Raw genomic sequence first — 23,351 nt, 5'->3', positions numbered from 1 at the left:
CAACTCCGGGTTCAGGGGGTCAACGTTGTCCCTTACCTGGACAATCTTCTGATAAAAGCAAGATCCAGAGAGCTTTTATTGCTCTCTGGATCTATCCACACTATCCAACTTCTGTCACACCATGGGTGGATTCTCAATCTACAGAAGTCCCACCTAGAACCAACTCAGCGGCTCCTGTTCTTGGGGATGTTACTGGATATGGTGGCCCAGAAGGTGTTCCTCCCGGAGGACAAGGTGAGAACACTTCAGGAGATGGTCCACATGGTGCTCCGACATGCTTGTGTATCCATCCATCTTTGCATCATATTGTTGGGAAAGATGGTTGCCTCTGATGAGGCAATCCAATATGAGAGGTTCATTGCCAGAACATTTCAATTGGATCTCCTGAGCAAGTGGTCCGGATCACATCTACAGATGCACCGGATGATTTGTCTGTCACCTCAGTCCATGATTTCCCTACTGTGGTGGCTGAAGTTCTCCAGACTCCTGGAAGGGCGGAGTTTTGGGATTCAGGATTGGACCATCCTCACAACAGATGTGAGTCTGCGAAGAAGGGGTGCAGTCACCCAAGGGCACAGTTCGAGGTCAGGTGGTCAGCCCATGAAGCCCTCCTTCAATCAACATTCTGGAACTTCAGGTGATCTACAATGCTCTGCTTCAGGCCTCTCCTCTGCTCGCAAATCACGCAATCCAAGTTCAGTAGGACAACACCACAAAAGTGGCGTACATCATTTGACAAGTAGGGACAAAAAGCAGAGCCTGCATGCGAGAGGTGTCAAAGATACTCCTCTGGGCGGAAAGAAATACAAGAGCAATGTCAGCAATCTACATTCCAGGAGTGGAAAACTGGATAGTGGACTTTCTCAATCGTCACAACCTCCACCCAGGAGAGGGGACCCTCAGGTGTTTCAGCAGATCACCCACCAGTGGGGCTGCCCACAGATAGACTTGATGGCTTCTCGTCTCAACAAGAAGCTTCGCTGGTATTTCTCTCAAACCAGGGACCATCAGGTGAGGGCAGTGGATGCATTATCATCGCCTTGGCCTTACTGGCTGGTTTACCTGTTTCCTCCAATTCTGTTGCTCCCAAGGGTGCTCAAGTGAATCCGAAATCAGAGAGTCCAGGCAATTCTGATTGCACTGGATTGGCCTTGGAGGGCATGGTACGCGGATCTTCTGGACATGTCTGTCGAAGACCCTTGGCCTCTACCACTAAGAAGCAATCTTCTTCAACAGGGACCGTTCATCTACCCGGACTTACGGTGACTTCATTTGACGGCATGGAGGTTGAGCGGAACATCCTAGCTCACAAGATCCTTTCCAAAAAGGTTATTGCTACCATGGTTCAGGCCAGGAAACCTGTGACGTCAAAACACTATCATATCTGGAGAAGATATGTCTCTTGGTGTGAGAAACGCACATATCCACCTGCAGAGTTCCACTTGGGACGTTTCTAATGTTTCCTGCAGGCTGGTGTGGATAAGGGCTTGTGTCTGGGTTCCATTTAGGTCCAGATTTCAGCTCTATCCATTTTCTTCCAAAAGAAATTGGCACTATTGCCAGAAGTTCAGACCTTCTTGCAAGGGGTACTCCACATACAACCTCCTTTTGTGCCACCTATGGCGCCCTGGGATTTGAATGTGGTGTTGAAATTTCTACAGTCCTCATGGTTGAGCCTCTGATGATGGTAGAAGACAAGTACCTCATGTGGAAACAAGTGATATTGCTGGCCCAGGCTTCTGCTAGGCGTGTCTCAGAATTGGGGGCCTTATCATGTAAAAGTCCATACTTGGTCTTTTACAAGGACAGAGCTGAGCTCAGGACCAGGCAGCAGTTCCTGCCGAAGGTTGTATCTGCATTTCACCTGAATCAACCTATTGTGGTTCCGTCCAGTTCTGACGCTTCTGCTGGCTCGCCTTGGCTGTGGTGCGAGCCTTGAAGATTTGTCCTGCTTCGAAGCAGTCCATTGCTCATTGGCTTAGGCTTACTATGTAACAGGCCTATGTATTGGCAGCCTTACCTGCTCTGAAGTCTCTAAAGCCCACTCTACAAGATCTGTGGGCTTTTCCTGGGCAGCTGCCTGAGGAGTCTCGGCCTTGCAACTATGCCGAGCTGCAACCTGGTCGGGAAGAACACCTTTGTGAATTTCTACAAGTTTGATACCATGGCCAAAGAGGATACCCAGTTTGGGAAGGCGGTAATGCAGCAGTCTCCACACATTCCCGCCTGTTCTGGAAGCTTTGGGATATCCCCATCGTACTAAGTCCAATATCCATTATGGATGCTAGAGAAAATAGTATTTTAATTACCTACCGGTAAATCCTTTTCTTGTAGTCCATAAGGGATATTGAGCGCCTGCCTCAGTGTGGTGACTTTTCTGCAGGTTCTTTGTTATATGGTTACCTGTTCAGCTGTTGCTGTTATTGTTACCAGCCGTTGCTGGTTGTTTTTTCTGTTCGTGGTGTGCTGGTGTTAAATCTCACCACTCTCTGTTGTCATGTTCCTTCTCTCATACAGTATCTGTCCTTTCTCCTTCAGTTATTGTTTTACCTATAACTGCCGGTGGGAGGGGGCATAGAGGGGAGGAGCCAGCACACCCAGTGAAAAAATTTAAAGTGCACCAGCTACTTTTGACCCCGTCTATACCCCATCATACTAAGTCTCCCCAATATCCCTTATGGACTACGAGAAAAGGATTTACTGGTAGGTAATTAAAATCCTATTTTATACCAAAAATGCGTCTTATTCACATCACTATGCAAATAGGATGCACAAGCAGACTCTGCTGATCAAAATTATATTGCAGCGGGGGCGTGGCTTGACTATGGAGGAGAGCAGTCGCAGCTCTGTGTAGCTCATGCTTCAACAACATCTTCTCACCCTCCTAGCCTGCTCAGACCCGTTCTCCCGCACCGCCCCTCCGCTATATATATCCCCCTGACATCCCTGCTACTAAACACCCATGGCCGCGGAATCGGGGAGCGCCGTGGAGGCTCCCACGGATTGCGGCCCACTTGCAGTCCCCACGCCGGGGCCTGAATTATATCACTGACCCGCCGGACTTCCGGGCGCGCCGCAGCGATAACACCTGATCCTGGCTCACCTCTTCCGGTGCTCACAGGGCTGGCTGCCGCTCGCGGACGGGTGTGTGGACCTAGCGACCGCTCAAGTCAGCGGGTGTTTCTGCCTGGAGAGCCGGTGTCTCCTCTCCCTGACGCGGGACCCGGCGGTCATCTTGTCTTTTGCTGCTGCGGATCACGTCACTGTGGAGTGCTGGAGGCCCTGAGATAGAGCACCTCCACAGCACACCCCCTGCCCCTACTGTCTCTCCCCAACGCTGCTGCATAGTGGCCCCCATTGACAGACGACCACTACATCACCACCAGAGTGATAGGCGGCCGGAACATAGCTGCAGACCGTCGCACCCGGGGCCGCGGCCGCTGATCCCCCTACTACTGCAGTCATCCATTGAAGAGGAGACCCGCGGCTACCCTGGCCCCAGCTGGAGCACTCCCGCATTTAACTCTGCTGTTGCTGGCTCACTAGCCAAACAGCCAGCTTGAAGTAAGGGGCCCTCAACTTCGGCCACCAATTTTCCGGAATCTCGGCTGCCCCGCATTGTAAACGGACAGCCCCAGCCCACCCAGCAGCACCTCTCCATTATCCCCGCCCGGGATGGCCCTCAGTGCCCCGCGAGTGGAGATCTTACCCCCATCGCCCGGACGATTATTTCTTTATTCTCTACCCCCCCGCACGCAGCTCGCGGTGGCCGGCGGCCATTTTACTACATCCTTGCTGGAGAAGGCATAGACACCAGGACAGAGGGAGATGGGAGCCGCACTGATTGGATCGTCACTCCACAGTGCGGTGAGGAACTCTCCCCTACCTACCCCTAGCCAGACTGCTATCTCCTCCTGCTCGCGGCCTTGCAATAGCCACCCGAGACGCGATGGCAGCCTGAGGCCCGCAGTCCTATCCCGCGCTTGCCTCTGCTAGCTCCTGGAACTCACCTCTACAGCGAGACCCCCCACGCCTCGCACCTCCCTTACTCCTGGTGTTATACAACCATGATGGAAGTACACTGAGAGTTATCGCTGAGGCCCGCTACACCCTTTACTACTTAGACCCTCTGCGATTGGATACCACATCCCTATCCAGATTTCCCTGCATGGAAAAGTTCCTGGTTCCTCTGCCCGTGATGTCCGCAGGCAATGCTCAGCATTCTCGAGACGGTACCCCCTGTGGCGAATCATCCGACTCCGACCACTCGACTACACGCTCGCTATCCCAACGTTCCCGTAAATCACGCCCGCCTACTAAACAACCAAAGATGAAACACAAAGACCTGATAGCGGTCTTGGGGCCGCTCCTAGATGAGAAGTTAGCGGGCATCAAAGAAGCCATTGAGTCCTCTTCGACCTTGCTGAGTCAGCACTCTACCCGCCTCGATGAAGCAGAACAAAGGATATCGACCCTAGAAGATAATCTGGAGGAAGCTCAACGTTCCCTACAGGCCAAACAACTGGAGGTCTCTGACCTATCGGAGAAGCTTGATGACCTCGAAAATCGCAGCAGGCGCCCCAATCTACGGGTCATAGGCATCCCTGAGTCGGTGAAAGGCTGTGAGCTCTTAGATCTCCTCTCATCTGACATTCCGGAACGACTGTTTATGGATCTGAAGGGGGTCCCTCTCATCATCGAGAGAGCCCATAGATTGGGACCCGAAAGGAAAAATTCTTCGGGGCGCCCTCGCCCGGTCATCATGCGATTTCTGAACTATGCGGACAAATCAAGACTTCTTAACCACTACCGCAAAGCTGCCGACCTCTCTATCAATGGAGAACGCCTCCTCATCTTCCAGGACTTTTCCGCATTGGTATCCGCTAAGCGCAGGGAATTTGCTCCCATCTGCAAACACCTCTTTGACGCGAAGATCAAGTTTTCACTACTCTACCCTGCCCGCCTCAGAGTTTTCGAAGATGGACGGCCGCGTTTCTTTGAGGATCCTGAGGCCAAATTACATTTCACCATACCTGACACTTGATTACTGCGTGTTTATACCTGTTAGTAGCTCACAGCTGCTCGAGTCTGCACTCGGGCCTCACATAATATTTTTGAGAAGTGTGATTGGTACTCACTCTTGATTTACTGTCTACACTTCTTGCTGTTTATTGATGTTCTCGTTAATATTTATATGTTTTGTTAGGTTTACCTGCCTGGGCTGGAGCCCCTTCCCCCCATTGGGGGATCCCCTCCCCGCTCGCTGGGATGGGGTGGGACCCTACTTAATTTTCCATATTCCCCTCTTACTCTTTTACCCGGTAGAGGTGGGTTGACATGTCTACTGACACCCACCCACACCCTCATGTAGACGGAGATACAACAACTACGTTGCTCCGCATCGTCTGATGGAATGTTGAGGGCCTTAATCACCCGGTTAAGAGAAAAAAGGTGATCTCTCACCTGAAACGTATATCTCCTCATATCATATTCCACCAAGAGACCCACTGGTTAGACCATCCTAGACACACCCTACGATCCCCTTGGATAGGAGAATGTATTTCATCTCCATACCATTCTAAGTCTAGGGGGGTTGCGATATTGTTTCATGCCAATCTCCAATACTCTGGCCCTCATTCCGAGTTGTTCGCTCGGTATTTTTCATCGCATCGCAGTGAGAATTCTCTTAGTGCGCATGCGTAATGTTCGCACTGCGCATGCGTCAAGTAACTTTACTAAGAAGAAAGTAATTTTACTCACGGCTTTTTCGTCGCTCCGGAGAACGCATTGTGATTGACAGGAAATGGGTGTTACTGGGCGGATGTACGGCGTTTTAGGGGCGTGTGGCTGGAAACGCTACCGTTTCCGGAAAAAACGCAGGCGTGTCTGGAGAAACGGTGGGAGTGCTTGGGCGAACGCTGGGTGTGTTTATGACGTCAGCCGGGACCGAAAAGCACTGAATTGTTCGCACAGGCAGAGTAAGTCTGGAGTTACTCAGAAACTGCTAACTCGGTTTTGATCGCAATATTGCGAATACATCGGTCGCACATTTAAGATGTTTAGATTCACTCCCAGTAGGCGGCGGCTTAGCGTGTGTAACTCTGCTATAATCGCCTTGCGAGCGAACAACTCGGAATGAGGGCCTCTATACGGAGAAAGCTTTCTGACCCTGAGGGTAGATTTCTGTTATTAGACATTTGCATTAATGATGTTGTATATACACTTCTCAACCTCTATGCCCCCAACATCTCACCCGATTCTTTTTTTGCAGACCTTTTGACAACTCTTTTTTTTGGGGGGGGGCAGCCAGAATTTAATTGTTGGAGGAGGCTTCAATATAGTGGTCGACCCATCCATGGACAGATCCAGGGTAAGTACCTCCACAGCTACGACCCTCACACAACTTCTCTCTTCCTTCTGCTCCCAGTTAGACCTCTTAGACCCCTGGCGGATACTCCATCCCACTCAGAAGGACTTCTCTTTCTACTCCCACCCTCAGTCCTCTCACTCTCGAATTGATTATATATTTACTGCCACTCACCTCCTTTCCAAAGTCACCCACACCTCCATTGATCACATCGTTATATCAGATCATGCCCCCATATCTCTCCATATCCAACTAGCCATGTCCCCCCACAGTCCACCCCGTTGGCCCTTCCCTGCCCACCTACGCCAATCCACTGATTTCTTCTACATATGAAGCAATCCTGGCTCAATTATACTTTGGACAACAACGATCAGAGTCTAGACTCACCGGTCTTCTGGGGAGCGGCTAAAGCCGTCCTTCGAGGACACGTAATGTCATATACCCACTCTAGATGGAAGAAATTTTCTTCTCAATTGCAGTCCTTAAGTACCACACTCACTTCTGCGTATAGAAAGTATACCCAACATGATACCTCTGCCCACAAAGAGGCTTATCTGTCAGCCAAACTTGTCTATGATACATTCCTCACGGAACATGCCCAATTGTCCTGTGACTACCAACGTAACAGACTCCATAGGTGGGGCAATAAATCAGGCAAAATGCTGGCCAATCTGATTAAAGGTCCTAAAGCCCGCACATGGGTAAACTCCATCAATAGCCAGGACACACTGAGTACCGACCCCGAAATCATCTGCACTAAATTTAGAGACTTTTATCAATCTCTGTATGCCAAAGGCCCTGATGACTTGGATGCCAACCTCACTTTTCTAGAGGAGGCTGCTCTTCCTGTCTTGACTCAGGAGGAGATAGACTCTTTAGAGACTCCGGTCACAATCGAGGAAGTTGTTGACGTTATCAAGACTTTACCGAATAACAAAAGCCCCGGTCCTGATGGCTTTGGCGCAGAGTTTTATAAAATGCTTCGTGATGAGCTGGCCCCTACCATCACGTCCATATCCTCACCTCCAAACAAACCCCAATTAGATTTAATGAGGCCACGATTATAGTCATAGCGAAACCTGGAAAGGACCCCTCCCTACCTGGCTCTTACAGGCCGATTTCCCTTCTTAATCAGGATTTCAAAATCCTCACAAAATTGATGGCCAATAGATTACAGCTCTGCCTCTCTCAAATTATATCGCCTGCGCAGCTGGGTCTCATTAAACATAGACAATCTGTACAGGGCATTAGGACCGCCTTGGCGGCCATAACGCACTCACGTTCCCATAATCTCATGGATAATATCCTAATAAACCTTGATGCAGAGAAGGCTTTCGATAAGATTGCCTGGCCTCACCTCGCAAGAGTTTTGTCATATCAGCAATTTGGCGATAACTTTCGTGGCCTTGTTGACTCCCTTTATGATAGCCCAACCGCGCAGGTGGTAGTCAATAACATTCCCTCAGCTCCCTTTACCCTTGAAAGAGGGACCAGACAGGGATGCCCTCTTTCCCCCCTCCTCTTCAATCTAGCTCTAGAGCCCTTTATACGTTACATCCTCAACCTCACTATCTTTCGAGGTGTTAAAATTGGTAACAGAGAGGTTAAACTGATGGCATTCGCGGATGACATTCTTCTTCTCATCTCTAACCCGAGACGATCTGTCATGGCACTACAGAATGCTATCTCTCGTTTTTCATCCTTTGCAGGGTTCTCGATTAATTTTGATAAGTCAGAGGCATTGGCTATTTTTCCCCAGATTACTACAGGATGGGACACTCCTTTTCCATTTCGGTGGGCCCCTGCCCATATTACATATCTTGGAGTCCTCCTTCCCTCTGACCCTGCTCAGCTCTACTCTGACAACATACATCCCATCCTCACTAAAATCCAAACCGAATTGACTCTGTGGCAAAAGCTACCCCTAAATCTTATCGGTCGTTGTAATCTGGTGAAGATGGCTAGCTTTCCCAAACTGCTCTATGTCCTTCAGATGGTACCTGTCCTGCTCTCTAAATCTCACCTCTCTCTCCTGAACTCATCTATTTTTAAATTCATCTGGGTCTGTAAAAGACCCAGAATAAGCCTCTTCAAATTATCTCAGACGGTACAGAATGGGGGGTTGAATCTGCCGGACATAGAGCAATACAACAGGGCCTGCCTTCTTCGTTTCGCTGTAGATTGGCTCAACGGCACATCGGTCTTCACTGATTCGCTGATTGACTCCCTACTCTGCACCCCTCTGTCTCTTAGTTTTGTCCTACATGCATCCAAATCTGATTTGCCGTCTACTTTTCTGGACAATATACTCCTAACTTTCACTGCGGTGGCATGGAGACTGTCCAGGAAATCTCTGAAATTACAACATACCTTCTCTTTATTTCTTCCTCTCCTTGGTAACCCACACTTTCAACAGGGTCTGGCCTCATACCCTTTCAATGCTTGGCACACTGCTGGTCTTACATGAGTCGGTGATCTTCTCGACTCTAGGAGGAAACCACTCACTCTTACTGAAGCACTTACCAAGTTTGACATCAACCCTAATCACGGATTCTACTTCTTTCAGGCTTCACATTATGTACACTCAGTTATCTCCCACCTCAGCCCATTAGACTTTGTTAACAGCCTAGACGCGATTTTGCGCTTCGGGACATGCTCCATCTCGTCTCTATATGCCCGCATTCGAACTGAACATATTCCCACTACCGATCTGTCCCAGGTACAGATATGGTCCTCTCACATTCCTTCCATGTCCCCGGAAGCCACAATGGACAGCTTTACAACCTCCCTTAAACTTATTCCGGCTAGCTTATATCAGGAAATGTCCTACAAGATTTTACATAGAGCCTATGTCTCCCCAAGGAGGGGTCATTTGATGGGTTTATCTGACTCGGCAAAATGCTTAAAATGCTCGGCACCAGTAGCTGATCTTATGCACTGCTTTTGGCACTGCCCCCTCATTCAGGCGTTTTGGGCTGAACTACAGTCATATGGTGCCTCCGAGTTAGGTCTGCACTTCCAATGTACTGCCCCTTGGGCTCTCTTTGGTCATATCCTGGATCAACCTAAACTTTCCCCCCAGAACACAAAAATGATAGTGATTCTCTCAGCGGTCGGCAGGAAAGCCATTCTCCAGCAATGGATCTCCGACAACCCCCCTACACTGCCACTAGCTACCTCTAGACTACTCTTCCTATTCACAATGGACTGGCTGGAAACGTCTCTAAATAAAGAAATACTGACTCCTGCATTATTTAACTGTTGGGGACGATTTATTAATAGATTGCCAACCCTGACAAAATTGGTGGTTAAACAAAGTTTTCAATGTACCACATGGTACGGTTATCAACTTTTATCTGATGGCCCTCCCATCTCCCTCCCATAATCACGTACTCTTCTCCACTTCTTTGCTCTTCTGGTTTTCCTTTCTTTACTGTCGCATCTCTTGCTGCCGCCTCCCTCAGCTTTCTTTATCCCTCCAACCTACACCCTCTCTACGACTCTCCGCTGTCTACATATTTTTGCTCGCTCTGATGATATCTCCATGGATGGGTCGGCGGTCCCCTCGCCCTGGCAGGTATTGTTTTTTGTTTTTTCTTACTGTTTATCCTTTTGTTTTTGCTTTTTGTTTTCTATCTCTTTTATTTTTAGTTACTCGTTCTCCAACGGGGAGAACGTATTAGAATGTTGCATGGTTTGTACTGTTTATATTATTATATTATTTCTGCCTCTATATCAACATGGTGATAGATAGCTTTGTGGTTTGGCTTTTTCAGGATTTCTATAACACTATCAACCACAGTTCTTCTATTTTGTACTAGAAAATGGAAAAAAAATAAAAAAAAGAGGCTTTGTTTTAGATCCCGTTGTCTAAACGACTTGAGTGTCTCGGACCTTATCAGTCTTTATTTTAAACTGTGTACTATGGCCCTCATTCCGAGTTGATCGGTCGCAAGGCGAATTTAGCAGAGTTACACACGCTAAGCCGCCGCCTACTGGGAGTGAATCTTAGCTTCTTAAAATTGCGACCGATGTATTCGCAATATTGCGATTACTAACTACTTAGCAGTTTCAGAGTAGCTCCAGACTTACTCTGCCTGTGCGATCATTTCAGTGCTTGTCGTTCCTGGTTGACGTCACAAACACACCCAGCGTTCGCCCAGGCACTCCCACCGTTTCCCCGACCACTCCTGCGTTTTTTCCGGAAACGGTAGCGTTTTCAGCCACACGCCCCTGAAACGCCGTGTTTCCGCCCAGTAACACCCATTTCCTGTCAATCACATTACGATCGCCGGAGCGAAGAAAAAGCCGTGAGTAAAAATACTTTCTTCATAGTAAAGTTACTTGGCGCAGTCGCAGTGCGAACTTTGCGCATGCGTACTAAGCGGATTTTCACTGCGATGCGATGAAAAAGAACGAGCGAACAACTCGGAATGAGGGCCTATGTTTATTTCTGAGATTTCTTGGTGTATTTTCTAAAACCTCAATAAAATATATATTGGAAAAAAAATTATATTGCAGCATGCCTATATTCTATAAAATGCTATGTTACAGTGTTTACTAGGAAAACTCTGTAGCATACCATTTCGTATGTAGATACTGCAATGGTCGCACACAGAATATAGGCATATGCATATCATCTTAATCAGCATAAGCTGCTTGTACATCCAATTTTCATAGCAATGCAAAAAGGTTGCATTTTAATAGTAAAAATTGCATGAAAAGACGCTTGGCGCTACCAAGTTACGCCATGGCATGGCGTGACTAAAAATAGGATTTTAATTACCTACCAGTAAATCCTTTCTCATAGTCCGTAGAGGATGCTTGGGTCCACATTAGTACCATGGGGTATAGACGGGTCCACTAGGAGCCACTGGCACTTTAAGAGTTTGAGAGTGTGGGCTAGCTCCTCCCTCTATGCGCCTCCTACCAGACTTAGTCTAGAAACTGTGCCCGAGGAGACGGACAACTTCGAGAGAAGGATTTAACACAGATAGTGGAGAGATTCACACCAGTTCATACATACAAGGCAAACCAAGCTAACCAGCTTGAAACATCAGCAACGGCTGAACAATATTACTTAACCAAGTAACAAAACAGTACTTAACCATGAACAAAGCAGTACTGAACAAAGTAACCACTGCAGGATCACGAAGCGCTGGGTGGGTGTCCAGCATCCTCTACGGACTACGACAAAAGGATTTACTGGTAGCTAATTAAAATCCTATTTTCTCTTACGTCCTAGAGGATGCTGGGGTCCACATTAGTACCATGGGGATGTACCAAAGCTCCCAAAATGGGAGGGACAGCACGGAGGCTCCTGCAGAACTTACTGATCAAACTTTAGGCCCTCAAAGGCCAAAGTATCGAACTTGTAGAACTTAGCAAATGTGTTCGACCCTGACCAAGTAGCCGCTCGGCAAAGTTGTAAAGCCGAGACACCCCGGGCGGCCGCCCAGGAAGAACCCACCTTACGAGTAGAGTCGGCCTTAACAGATGTTGGACAAGGCAATCCTGCTGTAGAATATGCATGCTGGATAGTGAACCTAATCCAGCGAGAAATCGTCTGCTTAGAAGCAGGACACCCAATTTTCTTGGGATCATACAGGACAAACAAAGAGTCTGATCTTCTGTGATGAGCAGTCCTCTTCACATAGATTTTCAGAGCCCTTATAACATCCAAGAACTTTGATGAAATTGAGGAGTCAGTAGCAACTGGCACCACAATAGGTTGGTTGATATGAAATGCCGACACAACCTTCAGAAGGAACTGCTGACGTGTCCGGAGCTCAGCTCTATCTTCCTGGAAGATCAAGTAGGGGCTCTTACAAGACAAAGCCCCCAACTCCGAGATACGCCTAGCAGAACCTAAGGCCAACAAAGTGACCACCTTCCACGTGAGAAACTTGACCTCAACCTCCGGTAGAGGTTCGAACCAATCCGATTGGAGGAACTGTAACACCACGTTAAGACCACAGGGCGCCGTAGGTGGCACAAAGGGAGGCTGGATGTGCAGAACCCCTTTTAGGAAAGTCTGAACCTCAGGGAGAAAAGCCAATTGTTTCTGGAAGAAAATGGATAGGGCCGAAATCTGAACCTTTACGGATTCCAACCTCAGGCCCATATCCACACCTGCTTGCAGGAAGAGGAGAAACCATCCTAGTTGAAACTCTACCATCCCAATTGAAACCATCCCAGTTGAAACTTCTTGGACTCACACCAAGATACATATTATTCCCAAATACGATGGTAAAGTTAGACGTTACTCCTTTCCTAGCCTTTATCAGGGTAGGAATAACCTAGTTTGGAATGCCCTTCCGAGCTAATATCCAGAAGAGGAAGAGGCTTCGGCTCTTCTAGCAGTAGATCCAGAAGATCTGCGTACCAAGCCCTTCTTGGCCAGTCCGGAGCAATGAGGATCACCTGAACTCTTGTTCTCCTTAAGAGGTTTAGAACTCTTGGAATGAGTGGAAGTGGAGGAAACATGTACACAGACTGGAACACCCACTGAGTCACTAGTGCGTCCACCGCCACGGCTTGCGGGTCCCTCGACCTGGAACAATACCGCTGAAGCTTCTTGTTGAGATGAGAGGCCATCATGTCTATTTGAGGTACACCCAAAGATCTGTTACCTCCGTGAACACCTCCGGATGGAATCCCCACTCTCCTGGATGGAGACCGTGTCTGCTGAGGAAGTCCGCTTCCCCATTTGCCTACTCCCGGAATGAAGATTGCTGACAGCGCCAACGCGTGTTTTTCTGCCCAGAGGATGATTCTTGTTACCTCTGACACTGCAGCTCTGCTTTTCGTTCCGCCCTGTCGGTTTATGTAAGCCACTGTCGTTACATTGTCCGACTGCACTTGAATAGCTCAATCTCGCAGAAGATGGGCCGCTTGGAGAAGACCATTGTAGATGGCTCTTAGTTCCCGAATGTTTGTTGGTAGGCTGGATTACAGGCTTGGCCACCTTCCTTGGAAGGTTTGCCCCTGAGTGACTGCGTCCCAGCCCCAGAGACTTGCATCCGTGGTTAGAAGGATCCAGTCCTGAATCCCAAACCTGCGGCCCTCCAGAAGGTGAGGTAGTTGTAGCCACCAGAGGAGTGAAATCCTGGCTTTTGGCGACAGACGTATTCTCTGGTGCATGTGTAGATGAGATCCCGACTGTCACAACTGAGGGTTTAGGCTGACAGGAGGAAGCCTCAGTTGTAGGGGCTGAAATGAAATTAAACTTGGAAGGTTTAATCAGACCCCTGGACATGTAAGTGTAGAAGGATTACCCGAAGGTGTGACCATGACAACCAGGTTAAAAGTCAATAAAAGGTTTTATTAACAGACTCCATGTATAAACAACAGTATTCACAGTTGATAAAAGCAAGTGGCAAATAATACAGTTCCTGGATCACTTATAACCATGAGAGGTATCACAGAGCACTGGTAGGTTGAGGAATAGATGTTAAAGTCCTTTGATGGAATAACCTTACCAGGCCTGGCTGTAGTAGTGAAGATAGCCGAGGAACACGCCAGTAGAAGTATAGATGTAGTTGGTAACTTGAACAGACTGTTGTAGATACTGGATGGAACCAGCCAGGTGGTAGAGACACGGAGTGGATGCTGAATGGAATCAGCCAGGTGATGAAGACACGGAGTGGATGCTGGATGGAACCAGACAGGTGATGAAGACACGGAGTGGATGCTGGATGGAACCAGACAGGTGATGAAGACACGGAGTGGATGCTGGATGAAACCAGACAGGTGATGAAGATACGGAGTAGTTACTGTAAGATGCTAGGGAGCGTGGAAACAGAAGAGTTGACAAGAGGTTACCGGTGGTAGTGGATACTGCTGGGAAGTAGGGATCCGCTGGAATAACACCGGCACTTTAAAAAAACTGGATACTGCTGGAAGCTGACCGCTGGAAGCAGATGGGTTAATAGCTGGAAGCTGGAATAGCCACGGAGGCTGCAGAGTCAGGCTGCACCACAGGATGGAAGGCAGGTGCGGGTCTCGTAGTGGATGCTGGAGACAGGAGCTGGAACCTGAAGAAACAACCACAGGAGAGAGACACTGGAACAAGGTTTGACATTCAAAGCACTGACTATTTCCTGGTTCAGGCACAGGATACTTATACCTGCTGCAGGGCAGGCATTGGCTAGCCAATCATGCAGATTCACCGTGCAGCAGATTGGTGGAGACTGAGCATGTGACTGGAGCAAACATGGCTGCACCCATGTTAGTACTGGAGGGAAAGTTGGTTTGGAAAACCATGTGGAAACATAGCAGCAATGGCGGCGGCGGCCGCGGAGGACAGGAGACGCCAAACTGACAACTGCACACTGAGACACATGGATGACAGTGGAGGCCGCGGCAGGCATGGGGCACCACTCTGACAACCTGCATACTGGAACACAGGAGCGGTGGCGGAGGCCGTGGAGGACGGAAGATGCCACACTAGGTTCAAACATGGCGCCGCTGTGACAGCGTCTCAGAGTGACAGGAGGGATATGCAGAGTGTGGACATCAGGAACACAGATGAGATCCGGCCCTGGAACGCTTAGCCAGCTTCAGAAGGCATCTAAAAGGCAAGTAATGGCGTCCAGGTACCCGGATCGTGACAGCACCCCCCCTTTAGGAGTGGCCCCAGGACACTTCTTCGGCTTTTGGGGAAACTTAGAGTGGAAGTTCCGGACCAAGGCAGGAGCATGGACATCTGACGCATTGGTCCAAGAGCGTTCTTCAGGACCATAGCCCTTCCAGTCAATAAGATACTGCAATTGACCGTAACGGAGTCCAGAATCTTGGCCACTTCATACTCAACTCCCCGTTGAGTTTGGACTTTCGGAGCTGAAGGAAGTGCAGAATGAAACCGATTCAGGATCAGCGGTTTCAACAGGGAAACATGGAATGTCCTGGGTATCTTCAGGAAGGGAGGTAACTGGAGTTTGTAGGCAACAGGATTGATGACTTGTTCAATTTTGAAAGGACCGATGTAACGAGGTGCAAACTTCATGCTGGGAACTCTCAACCTCAAATTCTTCGTGGACAACCACACACAATCACCCACCTTGAGAGCAGGAACCGCTCTACGCTTTCTATCAGCAAACTTCTTGTACCTGAACGAGGCTTTGAGCAGAGCCGCTCGCACACTCTTCCAGTTGTTAGAAAACTGACGCAAGGTGACATCCACTGCTGGAACAGAAGTTGCTGGAAGCGGTTGGAATTCTGGAACTTTAGGGTGGAATCCATAGTTGATGAAGAATGGTGTTGAAGAAGATGAGGAATGGTTTTGATTGTTGTGGCTGAACTCGGCCCAAGGAAGGAGTTGAACCCAGTCATCTTGAGAGGAAGACACATAAATGCGGAGGAAGGCCTCCAAGTCCTGATTCACCCTCTCGGTTTGACCATTGGTCTGAGGATGATAAGCTGTAGAAAACTTTAACTTGACTTGGAGGGCTTGACATAAACTTCGCCAAAACTTGGCTACAAATTGTACACCACGATCAGAGATGATCTCTTCAGGAAGACCGTGGAGTCGGAAGATCTCTTGAATAAACACTTGAGCCAGCTTGGAAGCTGACGAAAGACCGGTGAGAGGTATGAAATGTGCCATCTTGGTGAACCGGTCAACTACCACCCAGATGGTATTAAACTTGTTGCACATAGGCAGGTCTGTAACGAAGTCCATCGACAAATGGGTCCACGGTCGACGGGGAACAGATGATGGAACCAGTTGCCCAGCAGGCGACTGGCAGGAGACTTTGTGTTGGGTACACTTTGGGCAAGAGGCAATAAACTCCATGACGTCCTTCTTCAGAGTTGGCCACCAATAGGACTTAGAGATAAACTCAAGGGTTTTCTGGATGCCTGTATGTCCGGCAAAACGGGAAGCATGGGCCCAATGCATGAGCTTCTTCCTTAACACCGGTTTTACAAAACTTTTCCCTAGTGGGGGCGTAGAGTCCATCCCTACCGTGGAGAATGCCAACGGATTAATAATAGGATGCTTGTCCGAAGACTGACTCATTTTCTTGCTCCCATGAGCGGGAAAGGGCATCGGCCTTGCAATTCTGAGAACCCGGACAGAACTGGAGTTTAAAGTCGAACCTGGAAAAGAAAAGTGCCCATCTGGCTTGACGAGGGTTAAGACATTGTGCGCTTTTCAGATATAAAAGATTTTTGCGGTCGGTAAGTATAGTGACTGAATGGGAAGCTCCCTCTAACAGATATCTCCATTCTTCCAGAGCGAGCTTGATGGCTAGCAACTCCTGGTCGCCAATGGCATAGTTGCGCTCAGCTGGGGAGAACTTCCGGGAGAAGAAACTGCAAGGATGTAGATGACCATCTTTAGCCCTCTGGGATAACACCGCTCCTACTCCAACGGAGGAGGCATCTACCTCAAGGATGAAAGGAGAGTCGATGTCGGGCTGTTTCAGAACTGGTGCAGAGATGAAGCGTTGCTTTAATAGATAAAAAGCTTGCGTAGCTTCTTCAGACCACTTGGACGGGTTAGCACCCTTCTTGGTAAAAGCAGTGATAGGCGCCACAATGGTGGAAAAGTCTCGTATAAACTTTCTGTAGTAATTGGCGAACCCTAAGAACCTCTGGACCCCTTTGAGGGTTAGGGAAATCGGCCAATTCTGGATTGCTTGTAGTTTCTCAGGATCCATCTCTAGTCCGTAACCGGACACAATGTAACCTAGAAACAGAATGGATTTGACTTCAAAGACACATTTCTCTAATTTGCAATAGAGATGATTGACACGGAGACAGGACAGAACCTCCTTTACCCAGAAGCGATGTTCCTCTAGATTATTGGCAAAGATTATTGGCAAAGAAGGATATCATCTAGATAAACCACGACATGGCGGTACAGGATGTCTCTGAAGATTTCATTTACGAAATGCTGGAAAACAGCTGGAGCGTTGCTCAATCCGAAGGGCATGACGAGGTACTCATAGTGTCCATCCCAGGTGTTAAAGGCGGTCTTCCACTCGTCACCCTCACGGATCCGGATGAGATTGTAGGCACCCCTCAAATCCAACTTTGTAAAGATGGTTGCTCCGCTAACTCTATTGAAGCGCTCTGTAATCAAGGGTAAAGGATAACGGTTCTTAACGGTAATGTCGTTCAAACCTCTGTAGTCGATGCACGGCCGCAGGCCACTGTCTTTCTTTTTAACGAAAAAGAAGCCTGCGCCAGCTGGAGAAGAGGAAGGTCGAATAAAACCCTTCGCCAGGTTCTCTTTGATGTATTCCTCCATGGAATGCGTCTCTGGAACGGACAACGGATAAGTTCGGTCTCGAGGTGGAACCTTCCCTGGGATGAGATCAATTGGACAGTCCCATTCTCTATGAGGAGGAAGGATATCAGCGGAGGCTTTACTGAACACATCTGTGAAGTCTTGATATGGAGGAGGTGGAACATCAGACGACCTGGGGAAGAAGAACAAACAGGAAGCACTTTGGACAAACAGGTCTCAGCACAGGAGGGACCCCATGCTAGTATCTGCGTAGTTGTCCAGTCAATCGATGGATTGTGAAGACGGAGCCATGGAAGGCCCAAAACCACTGGATGTGTGGCTCTTGGAATCACTAGAAAGGAAATAAATTCTGAATGAAGAACTCCTACTCTCAGACGAACTGGTAGAGTCCTTAAAGAAATAACTGTGTCAAAAATCTTACTGCCATCCATGGCAGTCAAGGAAATAGACGTAGGAAGTCTCTCGGTGGGTAGGGACCACCGTTTAACATAAGCTTCGGTTATGAAATTCCCAGCTGCTCCGGAATCAAGGAGGGCAATGACGTTCCTATAACGTTGAGCAATTTGAAGCGAGACTGGGAGATTACAATCATGAGGAGATGGAGAGGAGATCATTACTCCTAGCCGGCCCTCTCCTTGGCGAGCTAGGATTTGGAGTTTCCCGGACGTTTGGGACAAGCATTGATAGTGTGAGACGGAGCTGCACAGTAGAGACAGAGAGACTCAGAGAGACATCTTCGGCGCTCAGCAGGAGATAGACGGAAACGGACAATTTGCATGGGCTCATCCTTGGGTGGAGACGGTTGACGAGGAGGAGGTGCGGAAGACTTTGGAATAGATGATCTTCCTCGCTCAGTTGCTCTTTCTCTAAAACGAAGATCAACCTTTGTGCATAGTGAAATTAGCTCATCCAACTTAGAAGGCAAGTCTCTGGTAGCTAATTCATCTTTGATGCGTTCTGATAAGCCATGCCAGAATGCAGCATACAGGGCCTCGTCGTTCCATGCCAGTTCGGATGCCAGGATTTTGAACTGTATAAGATACTGTCCCACAGTACGTGTTCCCTGGCGTAAACGGAGAATCTCAGATGAAGCAGAGGTTACCCGGCCTGGCTCGTCGAAGATGCGCCTGAATGTAGCTATAAAATCAGTATAGGAAGACAACAGGGTATCAGACTTCTCCCATAAAGGTGATGCCCAGTCAAGGGCTGAGCCACTGAGAAGAGAAATAATATAGGCAATTTTAGTACGGTCACTGGGGAAATTGCCAGGTTGTAGCTCAAAATGGATTTCACATTGGTTGAGAAATCCCGTGCAGAATCTTGGAGATCCGTCAAATTTTGCTGGCGTTGGAAGATGAAGACGTGGAGTAGAAATGGGTAAGGTGGGTGGGGTTACAGCTGGTGTCACTGTGGTGGACGCACCAGACGTGCCAGGTCCACGGAGGGTCGTTTGAATCCCATCCAGTCGGGTAGAGAGATCCTGGAGACAGCGGATGATGTGGCCTTGTGCAGCCTCCTGATGTTCGAGTCTGGCTGCCAGTTCTTGCATCGGCCTGGCCGCTTGATCCTGGTCTCCGACTGGATTCATATAGTCAGTGCTTACTGTCACAACTGAGGGTTTAGGCTGACAGGAGGAAGCCTCAGTTGTAGGGGCTGAAATGAAATTAAACTTGGAAGGTTTAATCAGACCCCTGGACATGTAAGTGTAGAAGGATTAACCGAAGGTGTGACCATGACAACCAGGTTAAAAGTCAATAGAAGGTTTTATTAACAGACTCTGTGTATAAACAACAGTATTCACAGTTGATAAAAGCAAGTGGCAAATAATACAGTTCCTGGATCACTTATAACCATGAGAGGTATCACAGAGCACTGGTAGGTTGAGGAATAGATGTTAAAGTCCTTTGATGGATAACCTTACCAGGCCTGGCTGTAGTAGTGAAGATAGCCGAGGAACACGCCAGTAGAAGTATAGATGTAGTTGGTAACTTGAACAGACTGTTGTAGATACTGGATGGAACCAGCCAGGTGGTAGAGACACGGAGTGGATGCTGAATGGAATCAGCCAGGTGATGAAGGCACGGAGTGGATGCTGGATGGAACCAGACAGGTGATGAAGACACGGAGTGGATGCTGGATGGAACCAGACAGGTGATGAAGACACGGAGTGGATGCTGGATGGAACCAGACAGGTGATGAAGATACGGAGTAGATACTGTAAGATGCTAGGGAGCGTGGAAACAGAAGAGTTGACAAGAGGTTACCGGTGGTAGTGGATACTGCTGGGAAGTAGGGATCCGCTGGAATAACACCGGCACTTTAAAGAAACTGGATACTGCTGGAAGCTGACCGCTGGAAGCAGATGGGTTAATAGCTGGAAGCTGGAATAGCCACGGAGGCTGCAGAGTCAGGCTGCACCGCAGGATGGAAGGCAGGTGCGGGTCTCGTAGTGGATGCTGGAGACAGGAGCTGGAACCTGGAGAAACAACCACAGGAGAGAGACACTGGAACAAGGTTTGACATTCAAAGCACTGACTATTTCCTGGTTCAGGCACAGGATACTTATACCTGCTGCAGGGCAGGCATTGGCTAGCCAATCATGCAGATTTACCGTGCAGCAGATTGGTGGAGACTGAGCATGTGACTGGAGCAAACATGGCTGCACCCATGTTAGTACTGGAGGGAAAGTTGGTTTGGAAAACCATGTGGAAACATAGCAGCAATGGCGGCGCCGGCCGCGGAGGACAGGAGACGCCAAACTGACAACTGCACACTGAGACACATGGATGACAGCGGAGGCCGCGGCAGGCATGGGGCACCACTCTGACAACCTGCATACTGGAACACAGGAGCAGCGGCCGCGGAGGACGGAAGATGCCACACTAGGTTCAAACATGGCGCCGCTGTGACAGCGTCTCAGAGTGACAGGAGGGATATGCAGAGTGTGGACATCAGGAACACAGATGAGATCCGGCCCTGGAACGCTGAGCCAGCTTCAGAAGGCATCTAAAAGGCAAGTAATGGCGTCCAGATACCCGGATCGTGACACCGACCACTTGTACAGGAGATCCAGTTGGAAGGGCCGAGCATGGAACCTTCTGTACTGTAGAGCCTCGTAAGAGGCCACGATCTTCCCCAGAAGGCAAATGCACTGATGAACCAAAACCCGGGCTGGCTTCAGGACATCCCGGACCATTGTTTATATCACCAACGCTTTCTCCTCTGGAAGAAACACCCTCTGCACTTCTGTGTCGAGGATCATTCCCAGAAAAGACAACCTCCTGGTCGGCTCCAAATGGGATTTTGGAAAATTCAGGATCCAACCGTGTTCCTGAGCAGATGAGTCGTGAGAACAATGGACTGTAACAACCTCTCCCTGGACGATGCCTTTATCAGCAGATCATCCAGATATGGGATTATGTTCACCCCCTGTTTGCGGAGGAGAACCATAATCTCTACCATCACCTTGGTGAACACCCTCGTGCTGTGGAGAGGAACGCAAAATGACGTACTTCCTGTATATGGAACGTATACCAGAAGTCTAGATGCTGAAGGAGCCAGCGGATACTGTATTTAAGCCGATTAGCGGCGATATGGACAACACCTGAATGTACTTTGTGTTAGGTATAAATGTGGTGACCTAAGAGCTTAAAATTATGCTTCCGATGAAGGACTAAGAGTGTCTGAAACGCGTTAAGCGTAGCTCTAAAATATTGTGGACTCCTTTTCACCCGCAGCTATTAGCTTGTACAGTGGACACCTTTATTTGGATCCAAACATCCGCAGTGAAGGATCCATTTCCCTATTACATCGGGATCGGAGAGTGGTCGGACCGGGAAGCTGCTACTTGTTGCTTTATGCCATATGGAGCAGTTTGATATGCTTTTTATTCACATTTGTTTGTGAGTGCAAACTGTACATTAAATATGTTTTACAAGGATAATTTTGCACTATGTTCATTTTCTCCTCTCTTCCATAAACATAGATTGGAGGAGGAGCTTATATTTTACAGATTTCCAACTGGTTTCTATGTGGTAACTAATATACCCTGCATTCCATGTTCGGGTTGCTATAAAAGTTGAACCATAAACGCCTTTCGATTGAATTCCATGTGGTACTTATATACCCCAAATTTCATGTCTTGAATGATACATATTTTAAACGGTGATTATTGTATTTTATCTGTATGGTGATACACCATTATTTCTATTCTACAATCTACACCTGGTTTTCTCTCTCTTGGAATTTTGGTGACTTTGAGAGTGCCTCAATCGGTGCATACCTTTTATATAAGATATAATATATATATTTTATATAAGATATAGTATATAATATTTATATTATCTATAAGTACTTTGTGGATGTGTACTTTTATGCACTGAATGTGGCTGCATTTGAAGTCTTGTTGCGCACTTAATTATATTCAGGTATTAATTATAAGAAAAGAAAAAACGTTATAACAAAGATTTGCAAATTACTTTAGTGTAACTTGCAGGATTCTGATTTTTTAAATTTATTTAAATAGTTGTAATTTTGTTATAACATGCTGTATTTTCATCTATTTTTTTTACCCACTAACAAACCTAAGGGTTTTCTTTTTATAAATCTTTTAATTACAGATTTCAAATGTACTAATTTTCCTATTTGCTTATGCTTCAGCCACAGCACTCATTGAAAAGTTAAAAAGAAGTAATGCAGCATAGAAAAATCAGTTATTTCAATTGAAAAATAAATATATTTTTTTCCCCAAAAAGATAATGTATTTCTGCCAGAGGATTTATTCCAAGCACTTAACTTGCATGAAAGGAATAGCAGCTACTTATATCAAATCATGTTTTGATGTAATCTGCATTAACTACTGTATCTTATTAATTATCCCACTTGACAGAGAAAATGTTTTCTTTCTGCTCAGGAAAATGCTCATAATGGAAAAGCAGCTGCAGAACCTGAGGTTAAAGAGAGACATATTATAAATCTTCTGTAGAATTCAAATTATATGTTGCACAGTAATACCAGGATAAGCAGTGTCACATCTCTGAGATGCAGATTGCGCTGGTGAAGAAGAACGACAGGGGTGCCATCTGATAACCATTTTCTGGACCCTGCTGCATACTCAAAATACTGTGCATCACCACCAGACATTGTACAGCACTGACAAGTGAGGAGATTTATATTTAAAGCAGAAATGCTAATTTACCAAAAATATTTTATTTAATAAAAGGCATTTTAATTATATCTCTGCCAGACATTTTTTTTATCCTGTTATTGGTATATTTACAGTGACGTATCTATAGTGGATACAGGGGGTGGGTTTGGATCAAGAGAGGCCCCATACTGCACACCATGCAGCTAGAATAAACCCCACCATGTGCCTGCAGTGTGCACCACTATTTAAACCAGCAGTCCCAACTTCTAAGTGAAGTCTTTAAGAAGGTAGCATTGGCACATGTATTAGCAAACACTCTGGCAATGTAACAGGGCGTTTGCTAACTTCTGACCTTATGTCACCTTCCCAAATCTAACACGGAAGATAGAGCTACCAACAGAAGGTAGTGGAACGGGTCCCGCTGCTGCAAGCATGGGGGCGGGGGGGGGGGGGGGGTGCTGCACACAAGCAGACCCTGGGGTTGATAACACTCAGTATATTTATCAAATTAGCTGGTTAATTCTGGGCTAGCATAGGCGTGCACAGGGGGGTGCCTGGTGCGCACAGGCACCCCCTAATGT

This window comes from Pseudophryne corroboree, chromosome 2 (assembly GCF_028390025.1).
Source record: "Pseudophryne corroboree isolate aPseCor3 chromosome 2, aPseCor3.hap2, whole genome shotgun sequence".
Lineage (NCBI taxonomy): Eukaryota > Metazoa > Chordata > Amphibia > Anura > Myobatrachidae > Pseudophryne > Pseudophryne corroboree.
The sequence above is the reverse complement of the archived record's forward strand: the minus strand, read 5'-3'. Positions refer to the sequence as shown.